This window comes from Papio anubis, chromosome 7 (assembly GCF_008728515.1).
Source record: "Papio anubis isolate 15944 chromosome 7, Panubis1.0, whole genome shotgun sequence".
Lineage (NCBI taxonomy): Eukaryota > Metazoa > Chordata > Mammalia > Primates > Cercopithecidae > Papio > Papio anubis.
In genome coordinates this window covers 145,428,734-145,447,710 of record NC_044982.1, presented here as the reverse complement: position 1 = coordinate 145,447,710, position 18,977 = coordinate 145,428,734, and positions in this window count along the sequence as shown.

Here is an 18,977-nt window from a genome sequence, read left to right as displayed (position 1 = left end):
AACCCCATCTCCACTAAAAAATACAAAAACTTGCCAGGAGCGGTGGCAGGCACCTGTAATCCCAGCTACTTGGGAGGCTGAGACGGAATTGCTTGAACCCGGGAGGCAGAAGTTGCAGTGAGCTGAGATGGCACCACTGTACTCCAGCCTGGGTGATGGAGCGAGAGTCCATCTCAAAAAAAAAAAAAAAAAAAAAAAAGGCTCATGCCTATAATCGCAGCACTTTGGGATTTTCCATCTCAAAGAAAAAAAAAAAAGAAAAAGAAAAAAAGAGACTCTGGATCAATAGGGATTTTTTCGCAAACAGATCCAAATAGCCAGCATCCAGATTAAGAAACAGCATTGGGCCGGGCGCGGTGGCTCAAGCCTGTAATCCCGGCACTTTGGGAGGCCGAGACGGGTGGATCACGAGGTCAGGAGATCGAGACCATCCTGGCTAATGCGGTGAAACCCCGTCTCTACTAAAAAAAATATAAAAAACTAGCCGGGCGAGGTGGCGGGCGCCTGTAGTCCCAGCTACACGGGAGGCTGAGGCAGGAGAATGGCGTAAACCCGGGAGGCGGAGCTTGCAGTGAGCTGAGATCCGGCCCCTGCACTCTAGCCTGGGCGACAGAGCGAGACTCCGTCTCAAAAAAAAAAAAAGAAACAGCATTGGCCGGGTGCGGTGGCTCACGCCTGTAATCCCAGCACTTTGGGAGGCCAAGGCAGGTGGATCACGAGGTCAGGAGATTGAGACCATCCTGGCTAACATGGAGAAACCCCCATCTCTACTAAAAATAAAAATATTTAGCTGGGCGTGGTGGCGGAAGCCTGTAGTCCCAGTTACTCAGGAGGCTGAGGCAGGAGAATGGCGTGAATCTGGGAGGCGGAGCTTGCAGTGAGCCGAGATTGTACCACTGCACTCCAGCCTGGGTGACAGAGCAAGACTCTGTCTCAAAAAAAGAAAAAAAAAAGAAAAAAAGAAAGAAACAGCATTAACAGCAACCCAGAAGCAACCCTTGGGACCTGCCCCAATCTCTGCCTCCTCCCTACTCCCCACAGGTAACCTCTAGCCTGACCTCTAACACCATGGATCAGTGTAGCTCCTTTTGAAAGTATATAAATGGAGTCATGTAGATTTGATTACTTTGTGTTTGGCTTCTTTCCCTCAGCAACATGTTTATAAGGATCATCTAACAACAGCAGTTTTGAAAGGTGAGTCTCAAAGAGACAAGAATGGCCGGGCATAGTGGCTCACGCCTGTAATCCCAGCACTTTGGGAGGCCGAGGAGGGCAGATCATAAGGTCAGGAGTTTGAGACCAGCCTGGCCAATATGCTGAAACCCCATCTCTACTAAAAATACACAAAATTAGCAGGATATGCTGGCGGGCATGTGTAATCCTAGCTACTCAGGAGGCTGAGGCAGGACAATCACTTGAACCTGGGAGGGGCAGATTGCAGTTAGCCAAGACTGTGCCACTGCACTCTAGCCTGGGTGAGAAAGCGAGACTCCTTCTCCAAAAAAAAAAAAAAAAATTAGCTGGGCATGCTGGTGGGCGCCTGTAATCCCAGCTACTTGGGAGGCTAAGGTAGGAGAATCGCTTGAACCCGGGAGGTAGAAGTTGCAGTGAGCCGAGATCATGCCATTGCACTCCAGCCTGGATAAGAGTGAGACTCCATCTCAAAAAAGAAAGTAATAATAATAAAGTTTATTTTTCAGTATTTCATGTTGATTTATCTCAAATTTATTGTCGAATAAGAAGTGATATAGAGATTCAAAGTTATTTTTCCCAGATGCCTTTTTATTGTCCCAACACCACCATTTATTGAACAATCCATATTTTATGAGCATTTCTTTTCTTTTCTTTTCTTTTTTCTTTTTTTGATACAGGGTCTTGCTCTGTTTCTGCCTGGTCTGGAATGAAGTGATCCTCTACCTGGCTAATTTTTAAGTTTGTTTGTTTTTTGTCAGACGGAGTCTTGCTCTGTCGCCCAGGCTGGAGTGCAGTGGCGCGATCTCGGCTCACTGCAACCTCCACCTCCCAGGCTCAAGCGATTCTCCTGCCTCACACTCCCAATTAGCTGGGACTACAGGCGTGTGCCACCACGCCCGGCTAATTTTTTGTATTTTTAGTAGAGATGGGGTTTCACCATGTTAGCTAAGATGATTTTGATCTCCTGACCTCGTGATCCACCTGCCTCAGCCTCCCAAAGTGCTGGCATTACAGGCGTGAGCCACCGCGCCCAGCTCAATTTTTAAGTTTTTGTAGAGACGGAGTCTTGCTTTGTTGCCCAGGCTGGTCTTGAACTCTGGACTGAAGTGATCAACCCACCTTGGCCTCTCAAAGTGCTGGGATTACAGGTGTAAGCCACCACACCCAGCCAGCATTTCTTGAATAATCTATGTCTATTTCTCTATGTAGCCTCATTCATCTATCTAAACTCCCATATCTATTTGGGTTTCTAGACTGTTCATCTCAATTCCATGTGCCAGTGTCACTGCTACATTAATTGAATTACTATGAATGTATAATGTTGTTTTCCCATATGTTTGTTGTACATTTTTTTTTGCAATGGTCTCCCAAGGTTTGAGGAACACTATGGCAAGGCGTGGCACGAAAGGAAGGCAGGTCTCCCAAGGCTTTAGAGAAGAATGATTTGTTCATGGTGTCACAAAGCAAGGGGTGAGGGGCACAATTGGGATGAAAACCCAGGAATCTACATAATTCCTCCATCTTTCCACTGCCGGAATGGGAAAGTAGGGGTAGCTGAGAGGTTTTGAGGACCAGAGGATGGGGGGAGTAGTCTGGATAGACTTTTCTGTCTCTAAGTCTTGTTAACTCCACTCTCCTATTGCTTTTGCATGGGTCCTTCCCCTGCCATCAGCATCCTGAAGCCTCCCCTCTCACCCAGAGTATTGCAACAGCTGTGCAAGCCTTCCTGACGAAGACCAGGTCAGCACTCCTTTGGTTATGAAGCCGCTGCCCCCAGCACCTGTGGAATTTGTCTTCGGGGTTCTCCTTCCTGTTTTGCAATTATAATAATTCTCTCCGGAGGCCGAGTTGGGCGGATCACTTGAGGTCAGGAGTTCAAAACGAGCCCGACCAACATGGTGAAATCCCATCTCAACTAAAAACACAAAAATTAGTCGGACGTGGTGTCATGCGCCTGTAATTCCAGCTACTCGGGAGGCTGAGGCAAGAGAATCGCTGGAACCTGAGAGGCGGAGGTTGCAGGGAGCTGAGATTGCGCCACTACACTCCAGTCGGGGCGACAGAGCCAGACTCCGTCACGCGCGCGCGCACACAAACACACACACACACACACACACACACACACAATATTGGCCCGGCACGGTGGCTCACGCCTGTAATCCCAGCACTTTGGGAGGCTGAGGTGGGCGGATCTCGAGGTCCGGAAATCGAGACCATCCTGGCTAACACGGTGAAACCCCGTCTCTACTAAAAACACAAAAAAACTAGCCGGGCGTGGTGGCGGACAACTGTAGTCCCAGCTGCTCAGGAGGCTGAGGCAGGAGAATGGCTGTGAACCCGGGAGGCGGAGCTTGCAGTGAGCCAAGATTGAGACGCTGCACTCCAACCTGGGCTGCAGAGCGAGACTCCATATCAAAAAAAATAATAATAAAATAAAAATTATCTCTTCCCCTTTCCTTTCCTCTCCATATAAGTTGTGTGCACACAGGGACCTTTTTTTTTTTTTTTTTTTTTGAGACGGAGTCTTGCTCTGTCGCCCAGGCTGGAGTGCAGTGGCGCGGTCTCGGCTCGCTGCAAGCTCCGCCTCCCAGGTTCATGCCATTCTCCGGCCTCAGCCTCCTGAGTAGCTGAGACTACAGGCTCCCGCCACCACGCCCGGCTAATTTTTAAAAATATTTTTAGTAGGGACGGGGTTTTACCGTGTTAGCCAGGATGGTCTCGATCTCCTGACCTCGTGATCCGCCCGCCTCGGCCTCCCAAAGTGCTGGGATTACAGGCGTGAGCCACCGCGCCCGGCAGACCTGTCTTTTTTATTATGGTATTCCTCAGTGCTTTCGCACTTAGTAGGCCCTCAATGAATATTCATTAATTGGGTGTGGGGGTAAGGGAATGAGGGGTCTAGTCAAATTTATAACTGGGGATTTGGTGGATGGTGAGAGTATTACGTAAATGCCTAGGGCCCACAGAGGAAAACACTAGTAATATTTATTTCACAAGGCCTTTTTAGAATTAACTAAAACAAAGTATCTAAGTGCCTAGAACAGTTCCTGACAATTGGCCAAAGTTCAGTAAATCTTAGCCACCACTCCTCCCCTTTCCTCCAAATTCCTCAGTTTTTCCCTGGGGCAGAGCAAAGGAGAGAAGCCTTTTGGGCCCTCCCTAAGCCACAGGGAAGTTGGGGAAGCCTCTGGATCATCAAAAGGCAGAAAATAATTTTACATTTGGTCCTTTAAAACGCCACACGCCCCAAATCAGAAGACTGCCTGGACTTAGCTCGAGCGAGCCCAGAGGCACCTGGTGGGACACGCAGCTGTGCCCCAGGCCTTTCTACCCACGGGCTCGGGCCAGAGAGGCTCGCGCTAGGCGGGCTGGGTCCGCGGGACGAATCCCCAGCTCTGCGGCCCACTAGAGAGCGAGGCCACACGCGGGCGTCACACGCGCGGTCACGAGCGGGTTTTCCCCGCCGGAACTTGGCCAAGGCCGCTGGGCGGCGGGCAGGGAAAGGCTTGGCCTGGCCGGCGGGACACCAGCCCCTTTGTCCGCGGCGCGGAAGGCCCCAGCTGCGGGCAGAGCCGGCGCCCTGCAGGCCGCGGGGAGGAGCGCGGCTGGTGGCGGGCACAGGCGGTGGCGGCCCGAGGGCTCGGGGCCCCGGCGGGGACGGGGACAGACGCGCACCAAGCGGGAGCCCGGCAGCTCCAGGTCGACGGGATCCATCCTCCCAAGGGTGCCCGAGAACACTCCATCGTCGCCGAATGCCCGCGCTTCTTTCGTTAAAGCTGCCTTTGAGTTTGCCTCCTCTGGTGGTAAAACAATTCCGCAAGTGTCGACTTGGCTCAGAGTAACAGCAAAGAACCGTGAGCCTCCCGTTTTTACGCCCTAGGGGCTCACGCTCTTGGAAACGACGAAACTGTTGCCTGTTTGTCAAGAGAACTAAGGAAAAACAGAAGAAAGCTAAGACGCTGTACAGACCGTAAGAGCCCTGGAAGGGAGATGAGAGCTAGGTGGGTGGCGCCACGTGGCCGGCATGGAAAAGGCCCTAGGGGGCGGACTGGTAGTTGTGGGATGCCACATGCCAATAAAGTCAGCAAATGCTTACTGGGCTGAAGGAGTGGCCTACCCCTCCATACCTATGGGCGTTTCTCCTTAAGTGGAACCAGAGACTTGAGAAAAGAAATGAGACACTGAGACAAAGTATAGAGAAAGAAAAAGTGGGCCCCGGGGACCCAGGCCGGCACCAGTCTCAGTTCCCTCAGTATTTATTGATCATTATCTTTACCATCTTAGAAAAAGGGAAGTGGCAGGGTAATAGGATCATCATAGGGAGAAGGTCAGCAGTAAGACATACGAATAAAGATCTCTGTGACAGGCCGGGCGCGGTGGCTCAAGCCTGTAATCCCAGCACTTTGGGAGGCCGAGGCGGGCGGATCACGAGGTCAGGAGATCGAGACCATCCTGGCTAACATGGTGAAACCCCGTCTCTACTAAAAATACAAAAAAAACTAGCCGGGCGTGGTGGCGGGCGCCTGTAGTCCCAGCTACTCGGAGGCTGAGGCAGGAGAATGGCCTGAACCTGGGAGGCGGAGCTTGCAGTGAGCCGAGATCGCGCCACTGCACTCCAGCCTGGGCGACACAGCGCGAGACTCCGTCTCAAAAAAAAAAAAAAAAAAAAAAAAAAAAAAAAAAAATCGTCTCTGTGACATAAGTTTAAGGAAAAGTGCTGTGCCTTGATATGCATATACAAACATCTCCATAAACCTTTTAGCAGCATGTGCCAGCAAGTCCCACCTTTCGTCCTAAGGCGGTTTTCTCCTTTCTCAGTAAACAGAACACACAATCGGGTTTTACACCGAGATGTTCCATTGCCCAGGGCTGGGCAGGAGACAGATGCTTTTCTCTATCTCAACTGCCAAGAGGCCTTCTTTCCTCTTGTACTGGTCCTCCTCAGCACAGACCCTTCACGGGTGTCAGGCTGGGGGACAATCAGGTCTTTCCCTTCCCACGAGGCCATATTTCAGACTATCACATGGGGAGAAACCTTGGACAATACCTAGCTTTCCTAGGCAGAGGTCCCTGCGACCTTTGGCAGTGTACGTGTCCCTGGGTACTTGAGATTAAGAGAATGGTGATGACTTTTCACAAGCATACTGCCTTCAGGCACTTGTTTAACAAAGCACACCCTGCACAGCCCAAAATCCGTTAAACCTTGAGTCACCACAGCACATGTCTCTTGCAAGGACAAGGTTGGAGGTAGGGTCACAGATTAACAGCATCTCAAATACAGAACAAAATGGAGTCTCTTATGTCTACTTCTTTCTACAGTCAAATGCTCTACCCCTGAGCTATACCCCCACCTATCTACTTCTTTCTATATAGACACAGTAACAGTCTGATCTTTCTTTCTTTTCCCCACACTGGGCAAAACGAAGATGAAGAGTCCGAGAGAATCCCTAAAGCCAAAACCACAGAATGTTTGGTAATCATTACCACCCAACAAACAAACTTTCCCTCAATATTCTTTTTAAGGCAGACAGAAGTAAGGCTTCATTAAAATGAAATGTATATAACATCAACATGTAACATGGATGAAAACAATACATGTGATCCTTAAACTATTTAAATTTTCTTTTCTTTTCTTTTTTTGAGAGAGTCTCGCTCTGTCACCCAGGCTAGAGTGCAGTGGCATGATCTCGGCTCACTGCAACCTCCACCTCCCGGGTTCAAGCGATTCTTGTGCCTCAGCCTCCCAGCACTTTGGGAAGCCGAGGTGGGCAGATCACCTGAGGTCAAGAGTTCGAGACCAGCCTGGCCAACATGGTGAAACCCCGTCTCTACTAAAAATACAAAAATTAGCCAAGCATGGTGGTGCACGCCTGTAGTCCCAACTAGTCGAGAGGCTGAGGCAGGAGAATCTCTTGAACCCAGGAGGCAGAGGTTGTACTGAGCTGAAATCATGCCACTGCACTCCAGCCTGGGTGACAGAGGGAGACGCTGTCTTAAAAAAAAAAAAAAAAAAAAAAACAACTAAGACCTGCTGGGCTGCATTCCCAGTAAGCTAAGGCATTCTTAGTCACAGGATGAGATAGGAGGTTGGCACAAGATACAGGTCATAAATGCTTTGTTTTTTTGTTTGTTTGTTTTTGACATGGAGTCTCACTCTGTCACTCATTTGCCCAGACAGCAGTGCAATGGCACAGTCTCGGCTCACTGCAACCTCCGCCTCCCGGGTTCAAGAGATTCTCCCACCTCAGCTTTCCGAGTAGCTGGGATTACAGGCACCCACCATCAGGTCCGCCTAATTTTTGTATTTTTTTAGAGGCGGTGTTTTACCATGTTGGCCAGGCTGGTCTCGAACTCCTGATGTCAGGTGATCCTCTGGCCTCGAACTCCCAAAGTCCGGGAGTACAGGCATGAGCCACTGCGACCAGCCAAACCTTGTTGATAAAACAAGTTGTAGTAAAGAAACTGGCTAAAACCCACCAAAACCAATATGGCGATGAGAGTAACTTCTGGTCGTCCTCACTGCTACACTCCCACCAGCACCATGACAGCTTACAAATGCTATGGCAACATCAGAAGTTACCCTATATGGTCTAAAAAGGAGAGGCATGAATAATCCAAATGTTTAGCATATCATCAAGAAATAACCTAAAAATGGGCAGCCAGAAGCCCTTGGGGCTGTTCTGTCTCTGGAGTAGCCATTCTTTTATTCCTTTACTTTCCTAATAAACTTGTTCTCACTTTATGATCTCACTCTGAATTCTCTCTCGTGCAAGATCCAGGAACCCTCTTTTGGGATCTGGACGGGGACTCCTTTCCAGTAATGTAACCACCCCAGGGGTTCACCTTGCTTGCTGCCTAGACAGAGCCAACTTATCAAGACCTTTTTGATAAATTGATAAATTTTGATCACTCAACTTATATTCAGTTCTTGTTAATCCCCGAAGCAGGAACTAATTTACCAGGGAGAGATTTAATGTTAAAGTTGGGAATAGGTCTGCAAGTCAGCCCAAGAGGATTCCTCACCTCATTAAACCTACTCACTACTGCAGATGAAAAATATATTAACCTAATGTCTGGCCCAAAAAAGGAAACCGAGGGAAACTCCAAGTCCCTCCAATCCACATCAAGCTAAAAACCCTGGGAGATGTAGTAAGAAGGAAGTAATCCCTATTCCCCTAGAAGGTAGGATAGGGTTAAAACCTATAATCAAAGACCTTATTAAGGATGGGCTTCTCGAGCCCTGTATGTCCCCTTATAACACCCCAATACTGCCAGTCAAGAAATCAGATGGGTCATGCCGGCTAGTAGAGGCCCTTAGAGCTGTCAACCAAATAGCCCAGACTACCCACCCCATTGTCCCTAATCCTTACACCATTCTTAGCAAAATTCCACATAATCATCAATTATTTACTGTAATAGATTTGAAGGATGCTTTTTGGGTATGTCCCCTGGCTGAAGATAGCTGAAATATATTTGCTTTTGAGTGGGAGGATCGCCACTCAGGGCAGAAACAGCAATATCGATGGACAGTCTTGCTCCACGGGTTCACAGACTCCCCTAATCTTTTTGGCCAAATTTTAGAACAGGTACTAGAAAAAGTTGTCACACCAGAACAAATATGCTTTCTTCAGTACGTAGATGGCATTCTTATATCTGGTGAAGATATAGAGAAGGTAACTGACTTCTCTACACATATTCTTAGCTATCTGCAGTTTGAGGGGCTACAGGTCTCAAAAAGAAAGCTTCAGTATGTAGAGCCCGAAGTTAAATATTTAGGCCACTTAATAAGCGCAGACAAGCAAAGAATAGGGCCTGAATGAGTCGAGAGAATTGTGTCCCTACCCTTGCCTCAAACTAAACAAGAACTCAGGACATTTTTAGGGTTAGTCGGATACTGCCGCTTATGGATTGACTCATATGCACTGCACAGTAAACTGTTACATCAAAAACTTGCCCAGGAGAAGCCTAACCATCTCCTGTGGACTTCTGAGGAAGTTGATCAAGTCGAGAAGCTGAAGGAAAGGCTCATAACTGCCCCTGTTTTAGCCTTACCCTCACTAGAAAAGTCATTCCACCTTTTTGTTAATGTGGACAGTGGGGTAGCTTTACGAGTGCTGACTCAAGAACACGGAGGCTGCTGGTAGCCTGTAGCCTTCCTATCAAAGGTCTTAGACCCAGTCACTTGTGGATGGCCTCAATGCATCCAGTCCACCGCGGCTGCGGCAATACTAGTCGAGGAAAGCAGAAAGTTAACCTTTGGAGGAAAATTGACAGTAAGCACACCTCAGCAAGTTAGAACTATCTTAAACCAGAGAGCAGGGAGATGGCTTACTGACTCGAGAATCTTAAAGTATGAGGCCATTTTGTTAGAAAAGGATGATTTAACATTGACCACTGATAATTCATTAAACTCAGCAGGTTTCCTAACAGGGAATCCAAATCTATGGAGGGAACACACATGTTTAGATTTAATTGATTACCATACAAAGTTTCGACCAGACCTAGGAGAAACCCCCTTCCCGACCTGATGGCACTTATTCATAGATGGTTCCTCCCGGGTGATTGAGGGAAAAAGACACAATGGGTATTCAGTCTGATTAATAGTAAAGGTCAAGACCTTGTTCACAAGGAGTTGATCACCCAAGTATTGAATAATCTTCAGTTGCCGGAAGAAATAGCTATTGTCCATGTTCCCAGACACCAGAAAAACCTTTCTTTTGAAAGTCGAGGAAATAACGTAGCAGATCACACAGCCAAGCAGGCTGCTGTGTCTTTTGAAGTGCGTATTTTTCACGTAACTCCCTACCTGCCTCCTCCTACCATAATCCCCATTTTTTCTTCCACTGAAAAAGAGGAACTAATAAAAATAGGCGCTAAAGAGCATTCAGAAGGAAAGTGGATACTGCCAGACCAAAGAGAAATGTTGTCTAAATCCCTTATGAGGGAAGTCTTATCCCAACTATATCAGGGGACACACTGGGGGACCCAGGCCATGTGTAAACCAGAGTTTATGGTTGTAGAGGAATTTATACTCTGGCCAAACAGGTTACAGATAGTTGCTTAGTGTGTAAGAAAAATAATAGACATACTATAAAAAGATTACCTCTTGAGAGAAGGAATCCGGGCTTAAGGCCATTCCAAAGTATCCAAGTTGATTACATAGAAATGCCTCCAATAGGCCATCTAAAATATTTACTAGTGATAGTAGACCACCTCACTCACTGGGTCGAAGCTATCCCCTTTTCAAATCCGACAGCCAATAATGTAGTTAATGCCCTAATTGAAAATATAGTACCTAGGTTTGGACTAATAGAAAATATTGACTCAGACAATGGCTTTCATTTCACCTCACACGTTATTAAAAAGCTATCCCAAACATTAGACATTAGATGGGAACACCATACTCCCTGGCACCCATCCTCATCAGGGAGAGTAGAAAGAATGAATCAGACTTGAAAGAACCACTTAACCAAATTAGTCTTAGAGATTTGGTCAAGTGTCTTCCTATACCTTGCTGAGAATTTGAACTGCACCACGGAAAGACATTGGTCTTTCTCCTTATGAGATGCTCTGTGGATGACCTTATTTGCACTCCACTACTGATATTCCTACCTTTGAAACAAAAGACCAATTCCTTAAAAATTGTATACTTGGTCTATCTTCTACTTTCTCTTCTCTTAAAACTAAATGTCTTTTAGCACAGGCGCCACCCTTGGAGTTCCGGATGCATCAACATCAGCCTGGGGATCACGTCCTCATTAAGAGCTGGAAAGAGGAAAAGCTTGAGCCAGCCTAGGAAGGTCCTTACTTAGTGCTCCTCACGACTAAAACCGCAGTCCACACAGCAGAGAGAGGATGGACTCACCACACCCGAGTCGAGAAAGCGCCGCCCCCTCCAGAATCGTGGGCCATAGTCCCAGGGGAAAACCCTACCAAACTAAAGCTAAGAAGAATTTAACTCTCTTTCATCTATTCTATTACTCTTTCTTCTTTCCTCGCTCTATTGCTGACCATGTAGTTATTAACATAACCAAGTCAAGTTCACCTCAAACTATTGCATTTGATGCTTGCCTTGTTATACCCTGTAGGGATTTGTTAAGTCAGAGACAGCTCTCTACTTCAGAAAAGTACCTCTGCCCTCCTGGCTCTCCTCAGACTGGGCATTAATGAATTGGGACCATTTAATCTGGGGAGATTTCAATAAAGATCTCAGTGGCAACCAGGAGTCTTGCCCCACCAATGTAGAGCTTTTATGCTGTAGTTGGTCCAATGTTCTGTGAACCACCAAAGAACAAGGATAGAGTGCCCCAACCAGTTTTTGTAATTTCCTAAAACCATACATTCATTTTACTAAAGGGACAGCCCCCTCTAACTGTCAGCTAAACCAGTGCAACCCTATACAGGTTATTATTTCGAGCCCCCAAAGTTCTCCCCCTTTTCTAAGCCAGTTCCCTTCTTTCAGCCAGTTTTATGGTATGGGGGCTGAGGTTTCAGGGACAGACCCTATTGGATTCTTTGAAATGTGTTTCTTTGATCCCCCACCATCTGAACCTGCCTCTAAACCTTTTTCCAAAACCTCTCACAATGGAACCATTGTTCCTACTCCATCTAATGACAAGGCCAAGATAGCAATGGTAGAAGTTAAAGACTTAAAACAAACTTTAGCAATTGAGACAGGATACCAAGATGTACATGCCTGGTTGGAATGGATCAAATATTCCGTCTGCATGTTAAACAAAAGCAATTGTTATGCTTGTGCACATGGCAGGCCAGAGGCGCAGATGGTCCCCTTTCCACTAGGGTGGTCCTCCAGTCAACTGGGCATGGGCTGCATGGTAGCTCTTTTCCAGGATTCTACAGCCTGGGGTAACAAATTGTGCCAAGCTTTCTCTCTGCTATATCCCAAAGTTCCACACCCTGTGGGTCAGCCCCCGAGGGCCACCCAGCTTCCGTCTCCTAACACTTGAGTTCACTTCGCGTCTCTCACGACAGGGAGGAAACTTAGCGTTCCTTGGAGATCTGAAGGGATGCAGTGAGCTTAAGAACTTTCAAGAGCTTACCAATCAGTCAGCTCTTGTTCATCCCCGAGCGGATGTGTGGTGGTATTGTGGTGGACCTTTACTGGACACTCTGCCGAATAACTGGAGTGGCACTTGTGCTTTAGTCCTGTTGGCTATCCCTTTTACCCTGGCATTTCATCAACCAGAGGAGGGAAAAATAAGACATCAAAAAGCGAGAGAAGCCCTTTATGGGTCTTTTGACTCTCATGTCTATTTAGATGCAATTGGAGTTCCACAGGGAATACCAGATCAATTTAAGGCCCGAAATTAAATCGCTTCAGGATTTGAGTCAATATTTTGGTGGATGACGGTACATAAAAAATGTAGATTGGACAAACTACATCTATTACAACCAACAGCAATTTATTAACTACACTAGAGATGCTTTTAAAGGAATAGCTGAGCAATTAGGGGCTGCTAGCCACATGGCTTGGGAAAATGGGATAGCCTTAGCAGAAAGGTTAGCAGATGATATTAGCAGATATTAGCAGAAAGAGGAGGAGTTTGCATCATGATTAAAACTCAATGTTGCACCTTCATCCTAAACAACACGGCCCCTAATAGAAGTATAATAAAGGCATTGCAAGGTCTGACTGCTCTATCCAATGAGCCAGCAACTCAGGGGGAAATTACCCCTTTACAGGATGGCTAGAGAAGTGGTTCAGTAAATGGAAAGGAATAATAGCCTCAATTCTTTCCTCCCTTGGAGCTGTAATAGGTGTACTTATTCTTGTCAGGTGCTGTGTCATACCATGCATCTGTGGGTTGGTGCAGAGGCTCATAGAAATGGCACTTACTAAAACTTCCCTTAACTATCCTCCACCTTATCCAGAGAAGCTGCTTCTTTTGGAAAATCAAGCAGAACAACTAAGTCAAGACACATTACATAAGTTTGAAAAGAAAGCCGTAAAAAATTGCAAGAGGAGAAAGTTGTTGAATATGAATTCTAAATTTCTCTTCAAAGAATTAATGTCAGTATGTTCAATTCTTTGCCTTCTACTTTTAAACTTAACTTCCTTGTAAAGCAAGCTTTTTCGATTACCTACTCCATCCTGACTCATCCAGATTACCTACTCCACCCTAACTCATTCTGATCACCTTCACCCTAACTCATTCTGATCACCTTCACCCTAACTCATTCTGATCACCTTCACCCTAAATCATTCTGATCACCTCCACCCTAAATCATTCTGATCACCTCCAGACTAAATCATTCTGATCACCTCCACCCTAAATCATTCTGATCACCTGCTCCACCCTAACTCATTCCGGTTACCTGCTACAAAGCGCTCATCCCACCAGTCTCTTTAAATTAGCCAATCGGAATTAGTTTAGCCTGTGCGATCTAACCCTAGCCAATAGGGGAACAACACAGCAGCAGGAGCCATGTGCTGTAATCCCAGCACTTTGGGAGGCTGAGGCAGGCGGATCACGAGGTCAGGAGATCAAGAACATCCTGGCTAATACGGTGAAACCCTCTCTCTACTAAAAATACAAGAAAATAAGCCGGGCATGGTGGCGGGCGCCTGTAGTGCCAGCTACTCGGGAGGCTGAGGCAGGAGAATGGCGTGAACCCGGGCGGCGGAGCTTGCAGTGAGCCGAGGTTGCACCAGGGCACTCCAGCCTGGGCGACAGAGCGAGACTCCATCGCAAAAACAACAACGACAACAACAAAAAACAAAACCCTTCCCCTCCGTCCAAATGTGCGCCCACCATTGCTTTATTGGTGAGAGCACACCCTTCTATAGAAGTAGCTTGACTTGCTGAGAATTAAAAAAAAGAAAATTTTATATTCGAGTACTATTTGTTTTGTGGCACTGAAACTTTATTTACAACACAGAGGAACTGCAATAGAGAAAGAGTAATTCACGCAGACCCGGCTGTGAGGGACACCGGAGTTTTATTATTACTCAAATCAGACTCCCCAGCACTCAGGGAGCAGAGTTTTTTTTTGTCTTTTTTTTTTTTTTTTTTCCTTTTTGTGGAGAACGGGGTCTCGCTATATTACCCAGGCAGGTCTCGAACTCCTGGGCTCAAGCTATCCTCCCGCCTCTGCCTCCCTGAGAGCTGGGATTACAGGCGTGAGCCACCGCGCCCGGCGGGAGCAGAGTTTTTAAGGATAACTTGGTGGGTGAGGGGAAGTCAGTGAGCCAGGAGTGCTGATTGGTCAGAGATGAAACGATGTGGAATTGGAGCTGTCTTCTTGAGCTCAGCCGGTTCCTGGGTGGGGACCACAAGATCAGATGAGCCAGTTTTTGATCTGGGTGGGGCCAACTGATCCATCATGTGCAGGGTCTGCAAAATATCTCAAGCACTGATCTTAGGAGCAGTTTAGGGAGGGTCAGAATCTTGTAGCCTCCAGCTGCATGACTCCTAAACCATAATTTCTTTTTTTTTTTTTTTTTTTTTTTTTGAGACGGAGTCTCGCTCTGTCACCCAGGCTGGAGTGCAGTGGCCGGATCTCGGCTCACTACAAGCTCCGCCCCCCGGGTTCCCGCCATTCTCCTGCCTCAGCCTCCCGGGTAGCTGGGACTACAGGCGCCCGCCACCTCGCCCGGCTAGTTTTTTGTATTTTTTAGTAGAGACGGGGTTTCACCGTGTTAGCCAGGATGGTCTCGATCTCCTGACCTCGTGATCCGCCCGTCTCGGCCTCCCAAAGTGCTGGGATTACAGGCTTGAGCCACCGCGCCCGGCCAAACCATAATTTCTAATCTTGTGGCTAATGTTGGTCCTACAAAGGCAGTCTAGACCCCAGGCAAGAAGGAGGTCTGCTTTGGGAAAGGGCTGGTACCGTCTTTGTTTAAACTATAAACTACAAACTAAGCTTCTCCCAAAGTTAGTTCAGCCTACGCCCAGGAATGGACAAGGACAGCTTGGGGGTTAAAAGCAAAATGAAGTCAGTTAAGTTAGATCTCTTTCACTGTCTCAGTCATAATTTTGCAAAGGCAGTTTCAGTAACATAATTGTTCCTGAGACGCTGTTCAAGCATATACAACATACCAGATGCTTTCCTTGTACCTTTGAACATTTTATTATTATTATTATTATTGAGATGGAGTCTAGCTCTGTCGTCAGGCTGGAGTTCAGTGGCGCGATGCCAGCTCACCGAAACCTCCGCCTCCTGGGTTCAAGCGATCCTCCTGCCCCAACCTCCTGATGTAACTGGGACTACAGGCACGTGCCACCACGCCCAGTTAATTTTTTGTGTTTTTAATAGAGACAGGGTTTCTCCATGTTGGCCAGGATGGTCTTGATCTCTTGACCTTATGATCCACCCACCTCGGCCTTCCAAAGTGCTAGGATTACAGGTGTGAGCCACCGTGCCCAGCCCATTTTATTATTTTTAATCCTGAAGCTATATGTTTTGTTTAACTTACTTAATAAACAGACTCATCTTTTGTGTGTGTTTGTTTGAGATGGGGTCTCATTCTGTCACCCAGGTTGGAGTGTAGTGGCATGATCACATCTCATTGCAACCTCTGCCTCCAGGTTCACGTGATCCTCCCACCTCAGCCTCCCAAGTAGCTGCGACCACAGACATGTGCCACCATGTCTGGCTAATTTTTTGTATTTTTTGTAGAGACAGCGTTTTGCCATGTTGCCTAGGCTGGTCTTGAACTCCTGGCCTCAGGTCATCCACCAGCCCCAGCCTTCCAGAGTGCTGGGATTACAGGTGTGACCCTCCATGCCCAGCCTATTTTGTTTTTCTGAGAGCTTTCTAAATATTAACATATTTAATCCTCATAACAATGGCTTTGTTACCAGAAAGGAGTCCAAATCTAGACCCCAAGAGAGGGTTCTTGGAGCTTGCCCAAGAAAGAATTCAGGGCGAGTCCACTTAGTAAAGTGAAAGCAAGTTTATTAAGAAAGTAGGCCGGGCGCGGTGGCTCAAGCCTGTAATCCCAGCACTTTGGGAGGCCGAGGCGGGCGGATCACGAGGTCAGGAGATCGAGACCATCCTGGCTAACATGGTGAAACCCCGTCTCTACTAAAAATACAAAAAACTAGCCGGGCGTGGTGGCGGGCGCCTGTAGTCCCAGCAACTCGGAGGCTGAGGCAGGAGAATGGCCTGAACCTGGGAGGCGGAGCTTGCAGTGAGCCGAGATCGCGCCACTGCACTCCAGCCTGGGTGACACAGTGTGAGACTCCGTCTCAAAAAAAAAAAAAAAAAAAAAAAAAAGAAAGGAAAGTAAAGGAATAGGCCTGGTGAGGTGGCTCATGCCTGTAATCCCAGCACTTTAGGAGGCCGAGGCGGGAGTATCACTTGAGGTCAGGCATTTGAGACCAGCCTGGTTAATATAGCGAAACCCTGACTCTACCAGAAGTACAAAAATTAGCTGAGGTTGGTGGCTCACACTTGTAATCTCAGCTATTTGGGTGGCTGAGGCACGAGAATCTCTTGAACCTGGGAGGAGGAGGTTGCAGTGAGCTGAGATCACACCACACTGCTAGCACTCTAGCCTGGGTGACAGAGTGAGACTCTGTCTCAAAAAAAAAGAAAGGGAATCAAAGAACGGCCACTCCATAGACAGAGCAGCAGCATGGGCTGACTTATGGTTATTTGATTATATGCTAAACAAGGGGTAGATTACTCAGGAGTTTTGTGGGAAAGGGATGGGAGTTCCCAGAATTGAGAGTTTAGACCCTTTTAGACCGTGTAGGGTAACCTCTGGGCATTGCTATGGCATTTGCATGGCGCTGGTGGGAGTGTCTTTTAGCATGCTAATATGTTGCAATTAGCATATAATGAGCAGTAAGGACAACCAGAGGTCACTTTCATTGCCATCATGGTTTTGTTGATTTTTGGCCAGCTTCTTTATTGCATGCTGTTTTTTGTTTTGTTTTGTTTTTTGTTTTTGAGACGGAGTCTTGCTTTCTTGCCAGGCTGGAGTGCAGTGGCGCCATCTCAGCTCTCATTGCAACCTCCGCTTCCTGAGTTCAAGCAGTTCCCCTGCCTCAGCCTCCCTAGTAGCTGGGACTACAGGTGCGTGCTAACATGCCCAGCTAATTTTTTGTATTTTACTAGAGATGAGGTTTCACCATGTTGTCCAGGATGGTCTCAATCTCCTGATCTTGTGATCCACCCGCCTCGGCCTCCCAAAGTGCTGGGATTACAGGTGTGAACCACTGCACCCAGCCACCATGCTGTTTTATCAGCAAGGTCTTTGTGACCTGTATCTTGTGCTGACCTCCTATCTCATCCTATAACTAACAACACCTAAGCTCCTGGGGATGCAGTCCAGTAGGTCTCAGCCTCATTTTACCCAGCTCCTATTCAAGATGGAGCCAGCCTGGTTGCAATGCCTCTGACAGTTTGGAGAGAAGATTATTTATTTGTTGAGATGCAGTCTCGCTCTGTTGCCCAGGCTGGAGTGCAATGGCCTAATCTCAGTTCACTGCAACCTCCGCCTCCCAGGTTCAAGCGATTCTCCTGCCTCAGCCTCCTAAGTAGCTGAGATTACAGGCATGTGCCACCACACCCAGCTAATTTTTGTATTTTTAGTAAAGATGGGGTTTCACCATGTTGGTGAGGCTGGTCTCGAACTCCTGACCTCGTGATCCACCTCCCAAAGTGCTGGGATTACAGGCTTGAGCCACCACTGTGCCCAGCCCTATTTATTTATTTACTTATTTAGAGTCAGGGTCTCGTTCTGTCACCCAGGCTAGAGTGCAATGGCACGATCTTGACTCACTGCAGCCTCGGCTTCCCAGGCTCAAAGAATCCTCCCACCTCAGCCTCCTAAGTAGCTGGGATTACAGGCATGTGCCGCCATGCCCAGTTAATTTTTGGATTTTTCTGTAGAATCAGGGTTTTCCAATGTTGCCTAGGTTAGTTTTGAACTCCTTGGCTCAAGTGATCTGCCCCCCTCAGCCTCCCAAAGTGCTGGGATTATAGGCATTACTCACTGTGCCCAAATTGGAGACTATTATCTTTATCTTTGTTTTTCCAGTGAGGCACGGAAAAGTTCAGTAACTTTCCCAGTGTCACTGGCCTGTAAGTGGTAAAGCCCTTGGATTTTAGAGTTCATGCTCTTTTTTTTTTTTTTTTTTTTTTTTTTGAGACAGAGTTTTGCTCTGTCACTTAGGCTGGAGTGTAGCGGCGCCATCACAGCTCACTGCAACCTCAACTTCTTGGCTCAGGTGATTTTCCCACCTCAGCTTTTTGAGTAGCTGGAATTACAGGCGCATGCCACCATGCCTGGCTAATTTTTGTATTTTCTGTAGAGACAAGGGTTTTGCCATGTTGGCCAGGCTGGTCTTGAATTCCTGGGCTCAAGTGATCTGCCCGTCTTAGCCTCCCAAGGTGCTGGGATTACAGGCATGAGCCACTGTGCCTGGCCAAGATAGACATTATTTTGAAATTGGTATTTATCCTCTGCTGCTCAGGAGGCTGAGGTGGATGGATTACTTGACCCTGGGAGGTGCAGGTTGCAGTGAACAGAGATTGTGCTACTGCATTCCAGCCTGGGTGAGAGGGCAAGACCCTGTCTTGAAATCAATAAAAAATAAATAAATAGAAATAAAGATAATAGTTTCCGTTCCAAACTGTCAGAGGCATTGGAATTAGAGTGTATTCAAATGTAGTAAAAGCATAAAACATACTTTTACTACAGTAATATATTCACCAAAAAATACAAATATATATATATATATTTGAGATGGAGTCTCGCCCTGTCACCCAGGCTGGAGTGCAGTGGTGCCATCTTGGCTCACTGCAAGCTC